General features: G+C 33.3%; 1 long non-coding RNA gene across 1 annotated transcript; it reads left to right on the forward strand.

Moving 5' to 3' along the window:
• Nucleotides 1-7,678: 7,678 nt before the first annotated feature.
• LOC116164908 lies at nt 7,679-8,630 on the forward strand. Its single transcript, XR_004144028.1, has 3 exons — nt 7,679-7,882; nt 7,937-8,271; nt 8,324-8,630. It is a non-coding gene; the product is annotated as an uncharacterized LOC116164908 (long non-coding RNA).
• The last annotated feature ends 1,361 nt before the right edge of the window (nt 8,631-9,991 follow it).

Consider the following 9,991-nt stretch of genomic DNA (forward strand, 5'->3'; position numbering starts at 1 on the left):
TTATGGGCTCTACCAACGCACTAACATTACGTTTGATCAAAGTAATACTTAAACCATGGATATCTCTGGATTTGCTGTTTCTTAGACCTTTTATGGCGTCACGTGTATCAACTTGTGGTACACATTTGAAGTCAAACCTGTATTCGTCAGATTTAAGATTTAAGACACTGTCCGTGACTGTGCTGAAAAATAAGTTGAAGTCGTGACAAGATAATGTCGTATTGGGTTCGACGGCATTATTTTTATGCGAGTTAATTAATGCCCACATAGCTTTGCTAGGATTCCCAGACTTTAATTTTTATTGTATTTTAGTTTGTTTTTATTTTTACTTTATTTTAATTTTATTTTTATTTTTTATTTTATTTTAATTATTTATATATATATATATTTTTTCCTTTTTTTAATTTATTTTATTTATTTATTTTATTTTATTTATTTTTATCCTTTATTTTTTTTTATTTTTATTTTATTCTAATTTAATTTTTTTCCACTTTTTAATTTTTTTATATTTTATTTTATTTTATTTTTATTTTTTATTTTAGTTTATTTTTATTTTATTTTAATTTAATTTTATTTTTATTTTAGTTTATTTTGATCTTATTTTAATTTTATTTGTATTTTATTTTATTTTTATTTTACTTATATTTTATTTTTATTTTTTTTTTTTATTTTATTTTAATTATTTATAGTTTTTTATTTTTATTTTAATTTATATTTTATTTTATTTTTGTTTATATTTTATTTTTTTTTATTTTAATTAGTTTATTTTTATTTTTATTTTATTTATATTTTATTTTTATTTTTATGTTATTTATATTTCATTTATTTTTATTTTTGTTTTTATTTATTTTTATTTTATTTTAATTTAATTTTAGTTTTTTTTCTTTTTTCTATTTTTACTTTATATATTTTTTTATTTTTTTATTTTAATTTTTTAATTTTCTTTATTTTATTTTTTTGTTTTTATATTTTTATTGCATTTTAGTTTATTTTTATTTTTACTTTATTTTGATTTTATTTATTTTATTTTAATTTTATTTATATTTTACTTTATTTAAATTTTGTTTTTATTTGTTTTTATTTTATTAAATTTTTATTTTGTTTTAATTTAATTTTAGTTTATTTTTATTCCTTTATTTAATTTGATTTATATTTTATTTTATTTTTATTTTTATTTTTATTTTTATTTTTATTTTTATTTTTATTTTTATTTTTATTTTTATTTTTATTTTTATTTTTATTTTTATTTTTATTTTTTTTTTATTTATTTTATTTTATTTATATTTTTTTTATTTATATTTATTTTATTTTAATTTAATTTAATTTTAGTTTATTTTTTCCTTTTTTTAAATTTAATTTATATTTTATTTATTTTATTTATATTTTATTTTAATTTTTTTAATTTTATTTTTACTTAATGTTATTTTATTTTATTATTATGGTATAATTAGGGGTGATCATATGTATGTACTTTTTTTTGTAGGACAGTACTTCTTTTCAAACGCTGTCCTATTGTCCTTTACGATCTATCAAGTACACCCAAATGTACTCTTTTTCTTAATTACACAAAAATATTAGCATATTATATTTATGGGCAATGAAACACCTTCTTCATGCCCGCTCGAGTACCGAATGTCCTTTTATTTCCGTACTTTTCTACAGTCCATTTCCCATACTGCATATGGCATTTGTCATACATCACAATATGTCTGAAATTGATTCACAAATTATTTTTTTCAAACTTTGAAGGCGCCTGGCAAAGTGTTAGCCCCGCCCACGAACTTATAAATTAAGACGGACTGCTAAGTGCTAATGCTGAATTAACAAATGACACCTACATGGGAGCCGCCATGATGTGCACTCACTTGGCGCGAAATTCAAATCAAGTAATAAACAAACATTAACCTCACGTTTTCTAAATAAATTACTGTGACACATGTCATTTTCCAAGGCTGCAATAGTCTCAAAACTTGAGCACTAGGAAAAATCCCCTAGAAAATAACTAAAATGTGCACATCATGGCGGTACCCATGCTAGGGCCATTTCTACCTCTATGCAACTGTTTGATCAGCAGTCCGGTACGATCATGAAATGGATAAAGGGGACCTTAACGAAGCGTGTTCAATAAAAAAATCTGCGGAAGAAGCCCTAAATTTTCCGCAATCTTAATTAAAAGATCAATTCATTTCGTCGAAAGTGAGGTTATATTACTCCAAATTTCATGATTGTTTTCAGTTGGTAGTGGTGTTGTGCCAATTTTAATTTCATAAGAGGTTATGTTATTTTTCTATTTAATCTATTTAACTATTTAATAAATCTTAAACTGATTTACAACTATTATACATGCGCTTTTAATTATAGGTACCTAGGTTGACCATAATTTTTCAACAAAAAAAGTACATTTATAATTTTTAAGGGATCATTCGCTACTGCTTACGCATTCAGATACTCGACTGGGCATACATTCTTTTTTCAAACTTTGAAGGCGCCTGGCAAGGTTCTCCTCAGCCAGGTGTGCATTTGTGTTTGGGTATTATTGGAGAAGTGGCGGACAAGTTTTCAGCGTGCCTCAAATACTTACCCAAAAATGTCCACCAGCTCTCCTACTATCAAGATCTTGTGTAAAACGAAAAACAATATTGGTAGTGAAAAATGAATATTTACTCCAACCTGACCATTCTTAGTCCTTACACTATGATAGTCCGCATAGCGGTTCACAATATCTCTGTAATTATATGGGAATTCGCGGACGAAGTGTGCTCTTCTTCCTCTTACATAACGGCATCCATGCTGGAAAACTGCTCACTCTCACACGTCAGATGTGACACCGCCGTCCACAGAGTTGTATATCAGTAAATAGAGAGACAGTCTTGTAGCGAAAAATTGACTCCAATTGAACCTTGCGCAGGCCGTTGGTGAGTGTGCGCAGTAATCGACAACAGAACCGGCTTCAAATTAAATGATCCTTAAAGCAGGTTCGGCTTGAGAATAATATGGTTTCTCATTGCAACAGAAATTGAAAAGAAATCCAATGTGTGGTGAATGATGTTGTTAACACTGTGTCTTGAATAAATAAGAAACATTACAATCGTTAAGAACTTTTAATACAGTAGACTACAATACAAAGCTGGTAAGGGGCTTACATCAGAATCGAGAAAAGATTTTTTGAGATTCTGGTATAAAGAAAATCGTATATTTGTCGTGCGATCGAGTTTAAAGATCTATTTATGCACTCAGTGAGTATAAAAATAAGCAATGAAAGAATAAAATAAGTTGAAATTTTATTTTGGTGCGGGACAAAATTTCAGGTGAGCAATGCCGAAAACACAGTTTGAATACGGGTAGCCACAAAGTCGACAAACTTCAAATGCCAATAACTCAAATATCTCAAAAATGGAGCATCGGCAGAGGGTATGCACAGTGGCACCACGCTCAGAAAGTCCCTGACAGGGCGTGTCCGAGGACGTTGGAAATTTAAACTGTACATTCTCATGCAAAATTTGACTCTACTAAATATAAATAAGTGGGCCACGCGATATGAGTTGCATTACTTCAAGGGGAAACAGTAAAATTAATAATTTTATTTCTACAAAACGTAAAAATTATTTAAGATTGTTAGATGTTCAACACAATTTACAATTCTGATGCACTTCTGCTGTGTAAATATGGACAGTTATTGAAACAATCACATTGAAATTAATAACACTCACATTGACTAAATTATCACACAACCTTTAACTTTTTTCATTCATTATCGTCACTTGACCACGAGCTTGACCACTAATCATCATCGGAACTGCCGGTGTTCACAATAAATTGTACATTGTCAATAAATTCATTTCTCGTAGGAATGTTATTTGCTTCTAACCAAGAACGTATCACTTTACGATTATTCATTGTTGGTGGCTTATTTATTTGAACACTAATAAGGTACATGAGTTTGCTGGTAAATTTGGTATAAGCTGCTTCTCTAACCACTGCATAAAGTTGGTATGATTCATATCATCGTAATAATTACTGTGCGCAACATCCTCTACAAAACCAGAACGACTACCAGCATACTACGATGTCCTCTGACCAGCCCTATTATAAACTTCCGATACTTCATCTGATTGTTAGCATTTACTCACTCCGTACGATGGGTGAATATAGGTTTCGTCCAAGTATATAACGGGTTTCTTGTCACATTCAGGTTGTTCATTTTCTTTTAATCTTCTTAAATAACGAGATGCCATACTACAATGTCACTTCTTTCCATTACCAACCTACGTTTGTCCCGACACTTCTTGTATCGAAAACCAAATGTCAACAATTGCTTGCGAAGAGTTTTCCTTCCACCCGTATATTTGATCTTTTCTTGCACTTTTCTAGGAGCATTTTAAAATAACCTTTATTTATGTACAGATCGTCGCCTTCTAAACATTGAAATGGCGGTAAAGAGTATAATGTAATGGGCATGCTTAAATTATTGCTCCAAAGCGTCTGTTTATTAAGGATCCTCAGATCCTTTATAGTTTTGTATTGTCGTCCGTCCGTCCGTCCGTCCGTCCGTGTGCGCTCTAACTCTTTTTAAAAGTGGCCGATTGAGTTGAAATTTGGTGTACGGGTTCTTTGGACATTAAGGACGGACGCTATTGATTTTCAGGAAGCTGGTTCAATAGGAACAAAAGTTATAGGACTTCGAGTGAATCGGGAACAGGAAAAACTACGGGCTCAATATAATAGAAATCAACATATTTCATTCCCTAGGTCATGTATCGGGTTGGGACTTCCGCTAGATTATTCAATCAAAATAATCAAAATCGTTATTTATGCACCAAGATCGTCGAGAAAAAGACAAGGGGCATTATCTCAATGCTCAAGACATAAATTTGATGCATTTCTGGCGACCACATGGATTTTGATCAAAACATGTCAAAATCGTTATTTATGCACCAAGATCGTTGGGAAAAAGACTAAGAGCATCATCTCAATGACCAAAACATGAATTTGATCTATTTTTGGCGACCACATGAATTTTGATCAAAACATGTCAAAATCGTTATTTATGCACCAAGAACGTTGGGAAAAAGACCAAGAGCATTATCTCAATGATCAAAACATGAATTTGATCTATTTTTGGCGACCACATGGATTTTGATCAAAACAAGATTAAGAGCATTATCTCAATGGCCAAGACATGAATTTGATGTATTTTGTATGCTTAAATTATTGCTCCAAAGCGTCTCGGTTTATTTACAAATGAATCTGAAGCATCTGAAAAGTTACTGCTGTTTTGTTTTGTGATTATGTAACTGAATGCACCCAAAAATCGTGCTGATTCCCCTTTCACGCACTGCGCATGAGTCCCAACGGCTCCGCCATTAAAAGTCGGCCCCTGTAGTTGGAGTTATTTTTCCACGCGCAGGTCGTATGTACTGCCTCTCTATTTACTTATATACAACTCTGTGCCGCCGTCTCACAAGCGTTCCACACAAAGTTTCGCCCGCAACGCCTCTAAGCTAGTGGAACGACAAACCCGTGGTCGTGATCGCAACGGGCGTTAAGTAGAACGTACCCATTGAGACACATGACTTGTGTTCTGTTAATAGTACTTTGTGTACCAAGGCGGGAAAGTGGTTGTTTTCCGGGGCGAAGGAAGACATGGCCAGGCGAGGCGCAGCCGAGGCTGGCCACTTCCTGAGACCCGGAAAACAACTTTCGTGCCGTGGTGCACACAATATTTTTTATCCTATACACTTACATTTAAAATTAATCCCTCAACAACGTCCGACCGCAAGCGCTTGAATTTGGATTTGCTTTAACGCGTCAACGTGCACGCGTTTGTTTTGTTTATTTACACGTTTCCTGCTGACTACGCGAAAAAAAATTTACGAAACGGTGCAATCTAAGTGGGCCCACGAGTATATTTTTTACTCGTATATTTACCCCTTTCCCTTATAATACAGTTCAACGCAAATTCAAATTCTAGCGCGCTTGCGATTGCACAATGCACAGTGCAGAGTCACCGAAGGGAGTCACGGTGCAACAGAGCAGATGTGCAAGTGGAGAATACTGATCATGTGCGAACTGAGTTGACATTTCCGGCATTTCACTGGCGCGTGATTATTTCCTTAGAAAATAACGGGATTTAAGGGGTTGTAATTAATACCAGGCGCATTTGAAATTATTACTGGTCTTGTGTATTAACAAATGTGTTTTAAAATTGAATGTGTGTTTTCAGGAACAAAATCACACCGGTTACATTTTAAATCCTTCGCAGTATCCATGTCTTGTCAAATGTTACATGCTTTTAACACTGGATTTATGCTTGGCGACGAAAGCGCAATGGGCACACTTTAAATCCTTGATGATCTTGTATTTTAAAAAAACGTGTTTTATAAATAGATTTATTCATTCCTTACAGTCACACTGGAGACATTTTAACTTCGGGGTAGTCTCGTATCACGTATGTTAAAATGCTAGGTACTTATTACGGATAAGCGGTGTTCTACTTACAGTGCAAAGTGCATCTTGGTGTTAAATGTATTGACACAGATGCTCGTTATTGAAAGTAAATGGGAGATGACCAAGTTTGAAACGTTTGAATTGGTCACGTGATATTGGGAAAGTATTCAAATTCACGAAACATTGTATTATAGGTTCGCGGTAATTAAATAAATCCTTGAATTCAGTAAAATAAAGTGAACATAGGGTAAATTTAATTATTAAATCAGTGTTGACGATTTTATGTTTCTTATTTAATTAAAAAGAAATAACTTCTTTGACATTTTATTACAACCGCGCCATCTAGCTTACATAAGGCGTATTTTTTTTCTCGCCTAACCGACAAAATTGAATTTTCTCGCTCCATGCGTGCAATTGTCTTCTTTCGCGTCCTCACACAGGCGAGAAAATGTAAGTTTCTCCTTGTATAGGATAAAAAATTATTTAATTAGACACTGTGCGGCGCCCGGTAGCGTAATGGCAGACCGTACCATTGTACAACGCTTAGAGAAGGAAAGAGTGAGGAGTGATAATAATGATCGTAAAGTGAAGCCCACATTTGTTTGTTATTTCACGGAAAACTAACCTATAATTTATACTTGTGAAACGATATGCTTTCGTGTGTTTTTTGGCTATCACTTCCGTGCACTACAATCAGGGCCGAATTAAGGTTTGTCCGGGCCCTAGGCACAATGAAATTTTCGGGCCCCTTTTCATAAATTATAATAACTCGTGTTCCAGCACAGTTGTGTACTTTTTCGCATATACGTTAAACCGTTCGTAGCTCCTTCTAAATATTTCAATTAACCGGGTCAAAAATATGCCAAAAGTGAAAGACATCTACTTATGTCTATCGGTCTATAAAAATATTTTATTCACGATCATATTGTAATCAGTCTCATAATTGTCATTTTGAAGGATAAGGAATTAAGTTGTGTTTTACAACACTTATTTTTCCAGGAGGGAGGAAAGTAGATTCTCGAGGTTAGTAATGTTCGATTCGAGGTTAGTAATATTCATTACCTACCTCGATTTAGTTGCTAATATCCTAATGGATGGCGCTCTCATCGTAACTGTCTGACACAGATGACAGCTGATTTAGATGCAAATTGTTCAAAACCGCATTTTAAAAACAATTCTTATTCTTATTATGAGTAATATGGATTATTTTAAGTTCTGTGCTTTTTTTGTAAATTGCAAATGAACGACCAAACGCGAAAAAGTGAAATAAGTAAATGCGGACCGAAGTAAACACAAGTAGGAGTTGTGATTAACTTTAGCCAGATTACGGAAGATGATGGTTTGTTTCACGTAACCTAAAACTAAACGAGCGCGGTGCTAAATGGTTAAGTAAAAACAAAAGCAAAAAGAAACCGTTAATTATTAAAGGATCGCGGTAAGTATATAAAACTCCAACTTGAGTTTAATGAAATTGATTGTTACTTTAGAGAGCCCATTACTGTTTAAATTTCTGGGTGGAAAAGTTCAATTCTTGTCTATATAAGACATGGAAACATTGGGTTGCGCTTGCGACCCATGAGAAGAGCAAGGGATGGCAATTTATGGCATCATAATGTTGCATATGGGAGACGTCGTAGCACTACCTGAAGAGGATACTGCCATACTTTGTTATTTTCGCGTGCCCGTAAAGCGAATGGGCCACTGAATTGGCGACGAAACCTCCTGCTACTGCAGCCAATCTACAGCCACCGAACTGTTTTAAGTTGAAGAAATCCACTGGCACTTGCTAATATTGTAGCGATCATATGCCAAAAACAATGTCCGGTAATTAAATGTAATTTGTCACATTTTAGAAATAGATAATGCTATTTTTTAGGGCTATCGTATTGGAACAGGTGTTTAGTGACTACCTGATTGGATCTGGAGAATAAATCTTTCGTTATTGACATCTGCACAGATTATAATACTAATATTGTAACCCAGTCTAAATCTGTAATCACAAAAGATCGCTGAAGGTACATTTTAGAATAATAAAACTGACATGGTCATTAGGCATTACCCGTTACCGCATTAGGTTTGAATGTGGATCACAACATTATTTGGTCGTTCATAATGTGGATGATTTCTTTACCTTTACCTCATTAAAATAAGCAAGTAAAACATTAAGTTTTACCTATACCCTTTCCTGCCCACCATTGTTCATTCACTTCAAAAATGCATTTGGGGAGTAAATTTTTTACTACACTCAATTTCCCTTATTTGAGGGGATGTACATTGAAATTCTTTAGTATGGGCCATTTTTTAACATACATGTTAAATTAATATGAATATTAATTAGGTAAATTTCCAAATCTGTATTACCGACAACATTTTATGTAGGGCAATAATATTGCAGATGGCGCATAAGATGAATATAATACGTATAAATTTAGTGAATTATTTTATTTTTGATAATGGAATGATTATAATGATGATCGTGAATAAAATCGTATACGAACCTCGACGAAAGGTTATTTTTCTTAGAATATAAAATGTCAACATTCAATATGGCGCCCATAAGAAAAACTAAAGTTGTCACGTGTTTCTCCGTCATCTTGAACGTAATTAAAAACAGGATGCCATATTTGAAATCTCCATTAAAAAGTGTCCGAATAATGTGCTAATTAGAAATGTCTACTACGACTAGTTTATCATAAAAAAAATTAAAAACGAAAATCAGAAATTTTCGTTTTTTTGTGATATCTTCAAAAGTATTGAAGATATTTCAAATTTCTTTTCAGATTCTTATTCAGCACGGAAATTTGCAACTTTGCCCCCATTTAACCAACTTTCTATCTCTTAAGATAAGTGAGATCCCCATAGTGGCACTCGAAAAATGGACACCGTGTATAGTGTAAAATTGTTGTGTTGTGTACTTTAAAATCTCACACGTTACGTTACGTGTCCTTAATTTTTCCGGGCCCCCCATCCTTCCCGGGCCCTAGGCACCTGCCTAGTGTGCCTAATGGGTAATACGGCCCTGACTACAATGTACCATTGTTCAATAAGTTTTTAATAATAAACATGAAAATGCAAAAAAGTAAACAAACTTTGGCTCCGAAAATATGGCCGCCCCAGATTTCAACGCGCAGCATTGCCCTTGATAGGATACAACGCACAGCCTGAAAAATAGGCCTTGTACCGTGGTACGTTATGTCTTCCGTAAATCGCCATTTATGAATGGACAATTCATATCGCTGCACAACGCAGCGCCGCATACTTGTCACGTTTTAATGTTGTTTTTTTCGGAGGTGCACGCGTCTGTGTTGTAATTAAAGCAATAGAATTGCAGTTATAGTTATTTATTATATAAGACGATAAAGGAATATTTTAACCATCGAGTGAATTAACTTTCATGAAATGGCTAGTTCCCCTTTATCATCGTGTATAACACAAAACTTTTGGTAGCAGAAGCCATATAAATGATTGTAAATCTAGGTTTTGTTGTTACGGCCGTTTCCACAGTACTCGGTATTCATATGTTCCAAACGTCATTTTATATCAT

Source organism: Photinus pyralis, unplaced genomic scaffold (assembly GCF_008802855.1).
Source record: "Photinus pyralis isolate 1611_PpyrPB1 unplaced genomic scaffold, Ppyr1.3 Ppyr1.4_LG2, whole genome shotgun sequence".
Classification (NCBI taxonomy): domain Eukaryota; kingdom Metazoa; phylum Arthropoda; class Insecta; order Coleoptera; family Lampyridae; genus Photinus; species Photinus pyralis.